Here is a 16246-nt window from a genome sequence, read left to right on the forward strand (position 1 = left end):
AGTTTCCAACAGAATCTCCATTAGAATTCAAAATCTCAAAGCTGGAATCCTTAAAAGGGTAAAATAGGATTTTCATAAAATGAATTTGAAGCTTTTCTTGGTGTGTTTTTTTTTTTTAAAAAAGTGTTTTAGAGGAATCTTAAGATTCGGCCTTCAAACCTTCAAGTTCGACCGCCGAAGATGGTTTATCCAGCCACCTATAAAAGGCCTTAAGCCCGAAAATGTGAGAAATCTTCATTTTCGGGCAGAGGTGAGTCCATGCACCCTTCTTAATGTTTTTGCTGAAATTTCTTCAAATCCCTTAAAGAATTCATGAGTTTCTACTGTTGTTTTGAAGATTGAGTTGTGTTTCGAAATCCTAGCTCTTGGAACCCTTGGAGCTCATCTCTTCATCTCCTAAACCCTCACCTTTGTGTTCTTCAAAAGGTAAGTTTGATCCTTGCTTTTCTTCTATTTTTTGAAAGTTTCAGCAAGTTTTATTGGTGTTTAAGGGGATTTTTGATGTATGCAAGTTAGTTATTTTTAGGTTGAAAGGTTTGAGCTAGTTCTAATGATAGATTATTTTCTCTTGGGATTTTGTTGATGCATGTTGAGATTAGAACAGTTTTTGGAGGTCCCTTATGCGTGTTAAATGTGTATGGTAGTCTTTAGGCTATTGCATGTGTGTTTGGAAGTATTTTGGTGGCTGCATATTTAGGGAAGAATCGGGTTCTACCTTGCTGGAGAACCCAGGTTTGACTGCCGAACCTGTCTGTGGAGGTAACCATTTAGCCGCCTAACCTGCTCCCGAAGGTTTTGACCTTCGAATTTGTGAGGAACTTAGGCCGCCGAACCTGCCTCCGAAGGTTTTGACCTTCAGATTTGTGAGGGACCTTCGGTCGCCAAATCTACCACCAGAAGTCCCCTGCCCAGCCTTTTCCAGCTCATTTCCTATGTGTGTTCTTGTATGTTCTTAGGAGTTTTCTTGGGGGTAGTTTAAGTGTTATAAAAGTTATGTTTGGTCCCTTATTTAAGTCCATCTGTATAGAATCGGATTTGGGAGACCGTAGAGGCTTGCAGTGAGATAACTACTTCAGCACTAGGCGTGCATCAGCCAGAGGTGAGTAGAACTGAACTAATCTATTATTTTAAAGAAATCAAACTTTTAAGTATACTCATGCATCACAAATGCCATGTATATGTAATTAGGTTGTTTGCATTAGAATTCACGAATATGATGTATTGCATAATTTATTATTGTTGTGGATGGATATTGGATGACCCACTAGCCCTCGAGTATGTTATGATATGTTATGACTGATATGAAAAGACCAGGGCTGCCCATTCTATGCCCCTAGCACTATGTAAGGGAAAGACCAAGCCTGCCTATTCTATACCCCTGGCACTATGGACATGTTATGTTATGTTTAAGAGGAAGTCTTGAGGAGCACCCATTGAGGGCCGGGCACTATTGGAATTGGTAGAGGGTTACTGGTGACAAGTCCATCTTGATGTGAATTATTTGTGTTGTGATGCATTCATACGATCATATGCTTATTGAACTGTTTTTATGTTCTGCTCACTAGTCTCTTGTAAGTTATCCCTTTCCTCTAACCCCAGGTTTGTAGGATCAGAGTTAGTTCGGAAAGTCGGCTGAGTTACTAGTATATAGTCTGTTGTAATAGTATAGCTATGGACATGTATTCAATTGTGGATTAGAATTGTGCTTTGTCCTAGTGTTTCTTTGTAATCCCTCCTTCATGATCCTTATATGTAAAAGTTTTAAGTATATGTTATGTTTGAATCGAGCTTGAGGCATGTTATGTTGATCATACTGGAGTATTTAATGAGGACTCCAGTATGGGTTTTATGTTCTTAGATATGATGCATGAACAGGTCGAGCCTTGGTTCATGTAATATTTATGTTTTGTTGTTCGTGTGATCATGTATAAGATTATATCAGGTGTAACATGATGTATAATAGACTTGCTACGGGCTCTAGCGACCTTAAGTCGATCTGAACCCTAACGCAGGTAGCGGTCCGGTTCCCGGGTCGTTACAGTGACAAGGTCTTCAGCATCAATTCAGGCCTTGAAAAAGATCAGAAGGAAGCTGCAATGACCCTAATCAGAGGACATACCTCAAGCTTCGCCTGGAAGCCTTCAGACATGCTGGGGATTAGTCTTGCAGTAATGACCCACAAATTGAATATTCTCCCTGAAGCCAAGCCGATAAAGCAAAAGAAGAGGGTGTTTGGGAAGAAGCAACACACCACGAGGGAAGAAGTGCAAAAACTAGAGGAGGCCGAGTTTATTAGAGAAGTCATGTACCCGCAGTGGTTAGCCAACCAAGTACTAGTAAAAAAAGTTAATGAAAAATATAAAATGTGTATAGACTTCATTAATTTAAATCAGGTCTGCCTAAAATATTGTTATCCCCTCCCAAATATTAATAAAATGGTCGACTCTACGGCGGTTTTGATTACTTGTCATCTCTAGATGCTATATCAGGCTATCACCAGATCCCTATGGACAGGTCGAACGAAGAGAAAACCTCCTTTATAACTGAAGATGGAACATACTGCTACAAGACTATGCCTTTTGGGTTGAAAAATGTCGGGGGAAGCGTATCAAAGGTTGATGAATAAAATCTGTAAAGATCAAATAGGGAGAAACATGGAAATTTATGTCAATGATATAATAGTCAAAAGCCAGACCTTCCAGTAGCATTTGGCCGACTTAGAAGAAGTCTTTGAGGTATTGCAACGATACAGATGAAGTTAAACCTAGCAAAGTGCCTTTTCTTCATCAGAGGAAGAAAATTTTTAGGCTACATAAGTAGTGGGAAGGGCACAGAGCCAAACCCAAAAAAAGTGGAAACTATACTAGTGATATTACTGGCCTACAATCAAAAAAGAATCTGGGAATTCGTCAGGACATGCAATATCTGTCAAAGGTTCGTCAATGCTATCAATAACTCGGCCACATCACAATAGAGCATATCTAGCCTCTGGCCATTCTCACAATGGGGAATAGACATCCTGGACTCATTCCTTAAGACTGTAGGGTAGAAGAGATTCATAATAGTAGCCGTGGAGTACTTCTTCAAATGGCCTGAGGCAGAAGCTGTACCCACTATCACAGCCCAAAAAATGATATTCGTTTAGGGCAATATTATATGCCAATTCGGGATAACCAGGATGCTCATATTGGACAATGGGAAGCAATTTGACTACAACTCTTTTAGGAACTTCACGAGAAATATGGGCATATGGCACAAGTTCTCCTTAGTGGCTCACCCACAATCAAATGGCCAAATAGAAGTGACAAACCGAGCTATCCTACAAGGGCTAAAAAAGGGGCTAGATGGTGCTAACAAGAATTGGGCAGCCAAGCTACATAGCATCTTGTGGGCATTCCGGACCATACCTTGGACACCCACAGGAGAGACACCTTTCGCCCTGGCATTTGAGACGGAGGCCATAGTCCCTATAAAGTTGCAAATCCCCACTCACCGAGTCTAATTCAATGATAAGAGCACCAACAATGAGAAATTGAGAAACAACCTGGATGCCCTCGAAGAAATTAGAGATGAAGCACAAGTAAGAACTGCTGCTTAACAACAAAAGGTAGTTTGGTATTACAACTAGAAAGTCCAGGGAAGGAACTTAAAGGTTGGGGACTTAGCTTTGAGGAGGATGGAAGCAACAGGGAAGAGAGCAGCTATGGAAAAGCTAGCACCGACTTGGAAAGGCCCATTCAGAATCACCAAGGTAGTCAGACCTGGGGTATACCGAATTGAAGACTTGCAAGAAAATCTAGAGCCTCACGCTTAGAACATTCAACACCTGAAGAGATATTTTCCATAAAGGCATGTAATGTAATATGTTATTTCTTGGAAAACATGAATAAAACTGCCATCTTTCTCTTAGTATCTCCGAGCAGGTACAGAAGCCCTCAATGAGGTAGGTGACCGATCTCGGAACATGACTGCCGGCACCACAAAACCAGTTGAGAAGATGAAGATCCCAGTGAGGTGGGTGACCGGTCTCGAAACATGACCACCGGCACTACAAAACTGGCTGGGAAAATGAAGCCTTCAATGAGGTAGGTGACCAATCTCAGAACATGTCCGCCGGACTACAAAACTAGTTGAAGAGATGAAGACTCTAGTGAGGTGGGTGATCGGTCTCAAAACATAACCACCGGCACCATAAAATCGGTTAGGAAAATGAAGCCATTAATGAGATAGGTGACTGATCTCAAAACATGGCAGCTGGCACTACAAAACTGGTTAAGGAGATGAAGACCCCAGTGAGGTGGGTGATCAATCTCAGAACATGACCACTGGCATCACAAAACCGGCTAGAGAAGTGAAGCCCTCAATTACGTAGGTGACCGATCTCGGGACATGACCATCGGCACCACAAAATCGGTTGAGGAGTTGAAGATCCCAGTGAGGTGGGTGATCGGTCTCGGAACATTACCACCGGCACCACAAAACTGGCTAGGGAAATGAAGCCCTCAATGAGGTAGGTAACTGTTAGTGTATATGCCCTAGGCCATTATCTTGGGCTTTTTTTGTATGTCGTTTTGGTTATTAATAAAAGAGGTTTTTATCATTATTATTTGTTTGCATGTTACTTAATAATGATTATCATCTCTGGTTACATATTATTATGTTAATAATAATAAAATATAACTAGTATGATTATTGATTGATAATCATGAGATGATTATGTATATGTTGATATAATTCAATAATCATAGATACTTATTAGAGAACAAAGTATTGGATGGACCCGCATTGAGATCACTACATGGGTTATTGTCATAAGTGAATCTCAAAGTAGTTATGTTTTAATCCTTTGACTTGAGATTGTCATAGTTTCCAACATAAGGACTATTATGTTTTGACATAACCAAACATTGTCTTTAATCGGACAATCATAAAGGTTATGATTGAGCATAATAGAAATTATGTGGAGGATAATGAACAATCAAGATAGGATTTGTCCCTCTCTCTAAGAGAGATATCTTCTAGGCCCTTCGATAAGTGAGACTGAGAAATGCATGGCCGTGCTCAAATGAATTGATAGTGTGATCAATATCATTTGAATTTATCAGTCTACTTAGAGATCGAGAAATCATAAGTTTGAACATTATAAGTTTGACATTGACCATGACTTATGTTCAAACTAGATATCGTGTGACAAAGGGATTAATATATGTTCTATTTATTAGGCTTTATCGGACTATTAATCCTCATATTAGTTGGGTAGTCATAATGTCTTGCTAGAAGCCACTTATGACTTATGGGCTTTGTGGGACTGGGCCTATTACCAATTAATGTGAGCCTATTAGGTTACACACAAAAAAACGTTGTTAATGTGCTATGACATATTAATGGGCTAAAAGCCCAAAGCCCATTAATATAATTAATAATAATAAAGTGTTATTATTATTAATCATTAATATAATTAATAATAATAAAGTGTTATTATTATTAATTATTTATTATTATGAGATAATAATATTTAAAAGATCTGCAGTCTATCTGTAACTGTTACAGGTAAAGGACTCTATCACATAAGATATTTGAGTATCTGTGAGATTGTGATAGTGGGTTATGAACACAACTCCTTTTAGGAAAAGGAGTTGTGGGAAAAATAAAAGACTGAAACATATAAATACTCCTTCTATGAATTGGGGAATGATGATGTTAATTTTTGAGAAAAAATTCAGTTTAACTATTGCAGATTGTGGAGCACATAATCTATCCATCTTTGAGAGAGTTAGCACTCTAGAAGGATAGAAGACGTTCGTGTGGATACCATAGAGGGTGTTCATTTCGAAAAGCAGCACCATCAGTCTGGCATTGTATCTTTTGGACGGAATTAACAGGTTAGTCTCATATCCTTCTTATGAAATAAACGAAGCACTCAGATTCTGGAAAAGGAAATTCGAGATTTTATTTTTCCGCTGCGCAATTTGGGTTGCAATAGTCTCTGAATTTCCCAACAGTAACCAGTCTCGAAACATAATCGCCGGCATCACAAAACCAGTTGAGGAGATGAAGACTCCAGTGAGGTGGGTGACCGATCTCGAAACAAAACCACCGGCACCACAAAACCGGCTGTGAGAAATGAAGTTTTCAATGAGGTAGGTGACCGGTCTCGGAACATGACTGCTGGCACCACAAAACCAGTTAAGGATATGAAGACCCTAATAACCACAAAACCCATCGAGGGAATAAAGACTCAGGATGAAGGCCCAACGTCAGCAAGCTATAAGTCCAAACAAAACGAACTAAGAAATATGCTGCCAACCTAAGAAAGAATCTTAGTACGCGTAAAACTCAACAAAACAAACAAAAACATATCTCTGACCTCACAAGAGAGTTCGGATCATATAAGAATATAGACAGGAGTTTGACTCTAGCCTCACAAAAAGGCTCAGATTACAGGAATGCAAGTAAAAAGAAGCAGGGGTCGACCTCGCCAAGGAGCTCAGACCATAGAAAATGAGATGACAATCTCACAAACGAGCTCGGCGTATAGAAAAAAGGGGCCTAAAATCGACACGTAATGACCAATTTTATAGTAGAATTCGATGCAAAAAATTTAGCCTAAGGCATTGTAATGTCTATTTCACAAAACAGTGTTACTTATGGAAGAGCTAATTTAAGGCTCACAAAGTCAAAAAATGTAACGACCCGAAAATCGGACAGCTACCGGCGCTAGGATCCAGATCGGCTTAAGGCCGCCGGGACCCGTAGCAAGCCTGACATAGAAGCTGTAAACCTGTTCAATCCCATACATGATCAACAATCATACATAAAAATTAAAACTTTTCTTTTCATCATTCCTCATACACCAAACTCAACCTGTGCATGCACTAACATAATCATAAACTTGACCCCTCAGTGGGATCTCATCAATGCCCCAATGGGCGATACATCATAAGTTGAGTTGGTTAAACATAAACATCAATAGACATTAAGATCATGTATCAACAAGGGATTACAATACTCATAGGGTCAAGCACAACTATAACCTCAATATACCTCATTACATAACATACTGTAATCTCTTACATTACATCATAGTACAATTATCATGTCCACAATCTAACTTATTACATAAACATACTTCAAAACTCTGGCTAACCTCCTGGTCTACCCTGTACCTGCACATCTGGGGTTAGGGGAGAGGGGTGAGCTACAAAGCCCAGTGAGCAGAATAGTAAAACATTTAAAACATATGATAACATGAAATGCATCACATCACAGCTAATCACATCAAGGATGAACTTGTCACCAATAGTCCCCTACATGGACCAACTGTGCCAGGGGCGTAGAATGGGCCTCACTGGTCTTTCTCTTACATAACATAACATAACATGGTCCAACTGTGCCAGGGGCGTAGAATGGGCCTCACTGGTCTTCCGTACCGTATCATCGTCATCATAGCATAGGGGGACTAAAGGATCATTCAACATTCATCCACATCATCAACATAATATGCAATGCAACATATTCGTGAGTCTAATGCAAACATCCTATTATATCTCATGGCATTCATGATGCGTGAATCATGCTAAAACTGATTTATTTATTTAAAAGCGTAAGAGTTATTCCACTCACCTCTGGATAGCTCTGACCAGACACTGGGGCAACAGACTCACTGCTGGGGTCCTCGGTTCCTCGGGTCCGAACCGACACAGGTGGACTCAAATAAGGGACCAACATACTAGAATATAACTCTAAAAACATCCCCCAAAAACCCCCTAAAACATCTCAAAACATCCATGCAAAACATGCAAAGGAAGGCTGGACAGGGCAGGTTCGGCGGCACCTTCGGCGGCCGAAAGTCCCAGACAGAGACGAAAGTCTCTTTTCGGGGGCAACTTCGGCAGCCGAAAGGCCTGCCTCCCAGCCATGTTCGGCGGCCGAAAGTTTCTTCGGCTGCCGAACCTGGTTTCTGCCAAAGGGCAGAAACTTGGCTCCTTTATGCTCATTTGCCTCCCAAATCCCTCAACATGCATATAACTCATCCAAATCATGCAAATATACATACATCACACCTAGGGGTCTCAAACTATCAAATACCCCAACTACAACACACATACACAAGCATTTGCAAGCCACATTGTTCATGAACATACATTTGCTCAAAAACTCATACAACCCTAAACATAACATTCTACCCCGTAAAACAACTTAAAACTTACTTAAAACATACAATGAGCTTAAGATCGGCTCTTACCTCTTGATGATCGAGAGAGAGGCGACCTAAACTCGGAGATCCAAGCAAATGAGCTCCTGAGTTCCTAAAGCTCCAAAACTTGTCTTAAATGCTCAAAACTTGCAAAGTGAGGTGAAAACTCAAGAAAAATGGAGGCCGAAAATGGGAGAAAACTCGCCCATTTCGGCTAAGTGACCCATTTATAGGTGGCTGGCCAGGCCACGTTCGGGGGCCGAAAGTGCTTCCGCATGCATGCCATGTTCGGCGGCTGAACTTGAGTTTCGACGGCCGAACCTGGACTTCCCTCACTCATGCTTTCGGGGGCCTAACGTGCCTCCAAAACGCATGCATGTTCGGCGGCCGAACCTAGGTTTTCCTCCAAGGACTTTTCATGCAAAAACTCATTTAATTTTCATTCAAAATCATCAAAAACCTTAAAACATCTCATGAAAACATGGTGTTTACCCCTCTAGAGATCTCCGACATCCGAGATTCCACCGGACGGTAGGAATTCCGACACCGGAGTCTAGCCGGGTATTACATTCTCCCCCCCTTAAGAACATTCATCCCCGAATGTTCCTCAACTAGCACATGCATAGCAAACAACAAAACATATATAAACACATAAAGATCTAACCTTAAAAGAGATGGGGATATTGCTGGAGCATGGACTCCCGTGTCTCCCAAGTACATTCTTCCAAATTGTGGTGGTTCCAAAGGACTTTCACCATCGGGATTTCCTTGTTTCTTAGCTTTCTAATCTGGGTGTCTATGATCCGCACTGGCTGCTCAACATAGGTGAGATCCTCTTGGATCTCCACATCAGGCTCACTAAGAACCTTGCCCGGATCTGACACAAATTTCCTCAACATTGAAACATGGAAAACCGGATGGATTCTTGCCATTGAAGCAGGCAAATCTAGCTTGTACGACACATTCCCAATCTTTTGCAAGATTTCAAAGGGTCTGATGTATCGCGGGGCTAGTTTACCTTTCTTCCCAAAGCGAACCACTCCTTTCATTAGAGACACCTTGAGCAATACCAGATCCCCCTCCTGAAACTCTACCTGTCTTCTGCGGATGTCTGCATAACTCTTCTGTCTGCTTGCAGCAGTCTTGATTCTCTCTCTGATTATGGGTACCACCCTGCTGGTGATCTCCACTAGCTCAGGCCCTGCCAAGGCCTTTTCTCCAACTTCCTCCCAGCAAACAGGTGACCTACACTTCCTCCTATATAAAGCTTCATATGGAGCCATCCCGATGCTAGCATGATGGCTGTTATTGTAGGCAAACTCCACCAAAGGTAGATGTTGCCTCCAAGAACCGCCAAAGTCCAGCACACACATTCTGAGCATATCCTCGATAGTCTGGATGGTCCTTTCTGACTGTCCATCAGTCTGGGGGTGGAAGGCAGTACTGAAATCCAACCTAGTACCCATGGCATTCTGCAGACTCCGCCAAAACCTGGAGGTGAACTGGGGCCCTCTGTCCGACACTATCGAAACCGGAACCCCATGCAGCCTGACGATCTCATCCACATATACCTGCGCCAACTTGTCCACAGAGTAGCCACTCCTGACAGGGATGAAGTGAGCAGATTTGGTGAGTCTGTCCACAATCACCCATATGGAGTCCAATCTGTTGGACGCTGCCGGTAACCCCACTACGAAGTTCATAGCTATATTCTCCCATTTCCACTCTGGAATAGGTAGCGGGTTAAGCAATCCAGCCGGCTTCTGATGTTCCAGCTTCACCCTCTGACATACTTCGCAGGCGGACACAAACTGTGCCACTTCTTTCTTCATCGCTGGCCACCAATACACCTTCTTCAAATCTTGATACATCTTGGTGACCCCGGGGTGAATGTTGTATCTTGCATTATGAGCCTCTCTCATAATGTCTCCTTTTAGCCCTATGTCATCTGGTACACACAGTCGACTCCCATAGCGGAGGATCCCCTTACTGTCAAATCTGAACTCACTGTCCTTGCCTGACTGAACAGTCCTGGCAATCTTCACTAACTCTGGGTCCTCATGCTGTTTCTGAGCCACCTGCTCCAGAAACACAGGTGTCACTTTCATCTGAGCCGGGCTGTTACAAAAAAGTTATGCCGACCTCAAAAATGAATGCAGTGCAATATGTGAATGAAATTTAAAAAATCAGTTATCCCAAGATCAGCGAGAGCTAAAATAAAGAGTCACGAGAAAATGAGTTAATGAACTACCAGCCAGCAAAGTTCATAGGCTGTGTATCTAAAAACAACCTAAGTATATAAGTGTAAGTGAATTGGAATAACAAGCTGCTAGTCTGGCGACATTCACAAGCTGTATACATAAAAACGGCTAAGTATAAAAATGCAAAAGAATTAGAATGATGGGCTACCAGCTCGGCAAAAAATTAAAATGTAAAGCACATGAGTAAAATTCAATAAATAAAAAACAAAGATAGACAAAGGCAAAATAACGAAATGCAAATTTTATTAATTTGTGGAATGAGTTATAGAGGCAACAGGGGAAGGAGAACCAAAACTAACTAAATCATTAAAGAATTTATCTACAGTATCCTCCCCCTGAGGTCCAGAAGGCAAGGGAGGAGCATTGTTGGGCAAGAGGTTGTCATTCTCTCCGTAGCACACCTCCTCGCCGTCAGAGTCAACTTTAGGGTCTCGCAGGTCCGCCAACGGAGTGGAGGGGGCATCCTTAGTCGACTTAAGGCCTTGATTATAGCCCGAAGTGAACATGCGTAAGGCCTCCTTATATACTATTTCTTTCATCTTCACAGAGGCCTTATACTTCTATAGTCGCGCTCCACAGGCCTGCTGGATTTTGCTTTTCAGTTCTGCATAGTCCTTGTACTCTTGCAAACGTTCCACACAAGCCTGCTAAACCCTATCCTCTGCAGCCTAGGCATCTCTCAGTAGTGCAGAACACCTCTCCTCCAAAGCAGTGACCTCTTGGCGGAGTTGTTGTTGCTGGAGGCGAGACTCCTCCGCTGCCAAAGCCATGCCTTTCATGTCCTCGATGTGTTTATTAAGCTTCTGCTGGAGGACAGCAGCTTGAGCTAAGGCCTTATCACGCTAGGCCCTGGCCTCATCACGTTGGCAGCAGGACTCCTCCAAAGAGGACAGTTGTGCTAAGGCCTCATCTTGCCGAGACTCAGCTGCAGAGGCTAGTTGCTTAGTGAGGTCCTCAATAATCCCTTTGAACTCAATGGTTTGTCTGTGGGCCTCACCAGTGGCAACGATATTTTCATTATGGCGCTTCTTAGCCATACGTTGCTCCACTGAGCTCTGAAAAGACTGGTTCCTAGTGTCAATCTCAAGGAACACCCCGAAAGCCTGCTATAGGAAAAGGAAAACAAAGTTAAGAAAGTCAAAGAGCTCAGAAATACCCTTGAGAAGAGCAGATGGTTTACCATGAGGAACATTTCCCTCAAGTTGTCTCCGAGATCGTCCAGGGAGCGAGTGTTGAATGCCGCCTATTGCTTGGTGGAGCAAGCAAAGGCTGATGAGAGCTAGGAAATGGGGATCCGAAGCATCTGGGATCCTCTTAAACATCTTCTCACACAACACCTTAGCTGCCGAGGCCAGTGTAGTCTCAAGGGTCACCTCGGCAACATTCAGAAGCTCATTATCTAGAGCTGAAGATAGCTGCTCCACGACTCTCTTTCCTTTATCAGTGGAGGGGGGAGGGGCTGTCTTTGTGGGTTTCACAGTAAGAGCCCTTTTGGTAGTCCTACCCTCATTGTCAGGCTTTGAAGTCTAGGCTCGTTTACTGATCGCCCTTCTAATTACTACGACCCCTACGACCTGAAGAGGGGGAACGTCCAAAGGGGTAACCCCAATGCCCTCCTCCGAATTGCTCCTGGTAGACTCGCTCAAGAAGTCGATTTAGGAGTAGCCGGAGTCTTGGCTAGAGCCGGCGCTTTGAGAGGAACGAACATCCTCAAGGTGGTAGACCGAGAGCCCCCTGTTGCAGGTAACAACGCTAAAGTAGGGGCAAGGGCAGTCGAATAACTCGCGACTGCTGGATCCACCGCCTGGAAGACTTCTCGAGTCACATTGACCACCAACTTATTGGCCTTAAAGGCTGCCAAGGTCGCCTTTATGTTCTCCCAAGACAAAGAAAAGTTCTTTGGAAGCTTGACGCTCTCCATAGGAATAGCAGAACCTGAAAAAAGAGATATTAACTAAGTCAGAACTCAGAATAACAAAAGAAAAATGCAATAAGGAAGAAAAATGAGAAAATAGTAATATTAGCTTCCCGGAAGTCCCGAAGGTTGGACATGAACATGCATTTCTCAATGCCATACTTCTTCCTCACAGAGATTAGTCGAAGAAGGCAAATCTGATCCAATAAGGTCAGCCTAGGAAAATCATTGCAGCCTTGAGGGACCTCCCCCCAAGAGAGATCAACATCCCAATTGATCCCTGAGCTCTCTTTCAGCTCGACAACTACAAAGACCTCCGCCTAGTCTTTTATCGAGTCCTTATACCCGGTGAAGATAGATAACTCTTCCCGGAGACCAAAGTAATAGAACCTGTGGATAGACCGGACAAGGCAAAAAAAGGTGGAGAACAAAGCAATAGAAGGGGCAAAAACCCAACATAGACAAACAGACTAGAAGCAACACATAAACAAAATGGAGTTGGGAGATAACATATAGAGAGTCACCCTAAAGTGACGGAAAACCTCAATAAAGAAAGGGGTAAAGGGGAATGTTAGCCCGAAATCACGGTGTTTCACAAAGAAAACTAAACTATGTCCTTGTTAGGCATCTATCAAGCCCACTGAAGGTGGATTAGGAAGAACAACCCTCTTGTTTGGAAGGGGAGCCCTAATCCTATAGGTGGTGGTGTCGGTGTACTCGTGAGAGAAGAAATTGAGAAGGGAAGAAGGGGTGACAGAAGACGCTAAGCCAATGATATCAGGAATTCTAATGAAAGTCATGAGAAAAGTGAGACGTACCTCGAATCGGGAAAGCATAGATTACAGAGAAAAAAAGAAAACGAGTTAGCAAAAGCAGCACAAGAAAAGGAACCAAGAGTATAGTCGAAAATGTGAACTTGAAATGGGTAAAGGCGGAGATAAGATGTTTTGGCAAAAGCATTCCTAGAGCCGCGCGATCATAATTGGGACTTCGAAATTTACTCTTTTATTAATCATGAAATAATTAATGAGCAGGTAAGGGACACTTGATAATCGTTGGGCTCTTATACTTGGTTCGCGGTCGAGCTCATGTTGAAAGGCCAAGCCATAACCCATCCAAGTCCAAAGTGCAGGCTGAACCACTAGCACGCAGCCCAAGTTTCATTCGGGCAGGCCAAATCAAACGAGAAACAAGCCCACATGAAGGAGGTCCAACTTATTATATGTAACAGCCCGGAAACCGATACCCCTCTGTAACGGCCCGAACCGCCACCGGCGCTAGGATCCAGATCGGCTTAAGGCCGCCGGGACCCGTAGCAAGCCAAACATACCTCCTATCACCTGGTCAAATCCCATACATGATCAAAACTTTAACATAAAAACTGAAACATCTGATGTACAAACCGAGCTTGTTCTGTATGCAACATAACTGGAAACATAAAGAAACCCCCTTTTCTAGAGCCCTCAAAACTCTAGCCGGGTCAACATAACATACATCAAGCTGGGATACATCCAAAGAACTAGAACCTAACCTGTGCATGCATCAAACCACAAACATAAGACCTCCACTAGGGTCCTCATCCATAACATAACGTGGTAAACAACACATGCCACAAGATTAGTTCAACACAACTCAACATCTAAAACATTACATACATCATGTATTGAACAGGGACTAACCAAGTCTTAGGGCCAAGCACATTTCTAATCCATAAACATAACTCTTACTATACATAACATCTTACAAATCATTATCTCAATTTATAATACATGTCCACACTAACAGTGCTAATCTAAAACTATTACATAAGCTTAACCTTTGCTCTGAGACCTCCCGATCAACCTCAAACCTGCAACACTGGGGTTAGGGGAGAGGGGTGAGCTAAAAAGCCCAGTGAGTAGAAACAAAGAAAACAATTCATTAATTACATGCTCTCATGAAATGCGTCAGAACACAAAGAAATCACATAACCTGGTCCGTCTCGGGGCTCATGCAGATAAATATTCCCCACGGATTGTTTTTGAGAGTTCCTTTTTGCTAGCATCCTTTACTCTCAAGGATCGGACATGACCTCAAAATTCCCTCTATCGGTGCCCGGCTCCCCCAAAGGAGCTCACACAGGACTTTCACATACATGACAGGGTACCTAGTCCACAGAGAGCGCACAGGGACTTTCCTATATGTACTTGTCCGGCTCTCAAAGGACTTACCCAAGACTCAATGACAGAAATGGGCTATTGAAGTCGCCTTGGTCCAAACCTCCTGAAACAACATCAATTAATGCAATGCGCCATATTCGTGAACTAATGCAATCAACCCTATTACATATAAACATGATGCATGAGCATGCTTTAGGCATTTGATTTTATTAAAATAAAAGATTAAGTTAGTTCTACTCACCTCTGGCAGACGCTGAACTGACTCTGCAACTGCTAACACTGATGGCCTCCTCGATCCCTCGGGTCCGATCCTACACAGGTGGACTCGAATGAGATGCCAAACACACTCTAAACAACTCATAAACAACTCCCCAAAAACCCTCTAAAACATCACTTAAACATGCATAGAAAACAACCTTGAAAAGGCTGGACAGGGCACTTTCGGCGGCACCTTCGGCGGCCGAACCCTCCCTCCAGAGACGAAACTCGGGCACTTTCGGCGGCACCTTCGGCGGCCGAAAGTCCCACTCCAGAGACGAAAGTCAGGCACTTTCGGCGGCCGAATCCTTCCTTCGGCGACCGAAAGTCTGCTTTCAAGCCAAAACTCAACTTTCGGGGGCAAGGTTAGGCGGCCAAACCATGCATCCAAAGGCAGGTTCGGCGGCCGAAACCACCTTCGGCGGCCGAACCTGAGTTCTTCCCAGAAGGGCAGAACTCAGCTTCTCATGCATTCAAGCCTCCCAAACCTTCCAAACACCCCAAAACAAGCACACAACTATACCAAAACATGCATAAACCTTAAACCATGCACAAAGGAGCTTAACAACTTGATTAAACTCCAAAACACACATCAAAACATACATAGATAGCTTATGACCCACATAGGCCAAAACCATCAAAACAACCCATAATCTCACATACTCTCTCCCCATCATGCATACTCACTCCCACAAGTATAAACTAGCTTAAAACTTCTTCATAACATCACATAAACACACATGAGCATCACATAACATACATTGGGCATAAAACCCACATAAATCCTAACATGCATATCTACCCATAATCTACCATTAAAACCTTCATAAAACTTTATAAAAACACTAGGGAAGCAAAGATCTACACTTACCTCTTGAAGATCGAGGGTGGTGTGATCCCTAACTCGGAGGTGTGGAGAATCCAAGCTCCAAAAGCTCCAAGCTCCCAAAACTTGATCTAAGCTTGAAAATTCTTCAAAACCACCATGGAACTCATGAAAACATGAAGGAGATGAAGAAAAAACATGAAAACTGCCAAGGGAGGACAAAAACTCACCTGAGCTCGAGAATGGGGAGAAAACTCTCCCATTTCCGATCTGAGGGCTCTTTATAGGTGGCCTAGTCGAAGACCTTCGGCGGCCTAACGTGCCCCCTAAACTCATGCATGTTCGGCGGCCGAACTTGACTTTCGGCGGCCAAACCTTGGCTCGTTCAAACAAGACTTTCGGAGGCCCAAAAGCACTCCCGAAGCCTTTCCATGTTCGGCGGCCGAACTTCACTTTCGGCGGCAGAACCTGGCAAACGCCTCCTTGGTCTTTTTCTTTTCAAAACTCAATTCTTTTCCATTTAAAACCATGAAATCAGTAAAAACCTTTTAGAAAACACATTTTACCCCTCTAGAAGCCTCTGGCATCTTCAGAAATTCCAGATTCCAACGGAGATTCCGCCGGAAGGTA

This window comes from Manihot esculenta, chromosome 15, assembly GCF_001659605.2.
Source record: "Manihot esculenta cultivar AM560-2 chromosome 15, M.esculenta_v8, whole genome shotgun sequence".
NCBI classification, from domain to species: domain Eukaryota; kingdom Viridiplantae; phylum Streptophyta; class Magnoliopsida; order Malpighiales; family Euphorbiaceae; genus Manihot; species Manihot esculenta.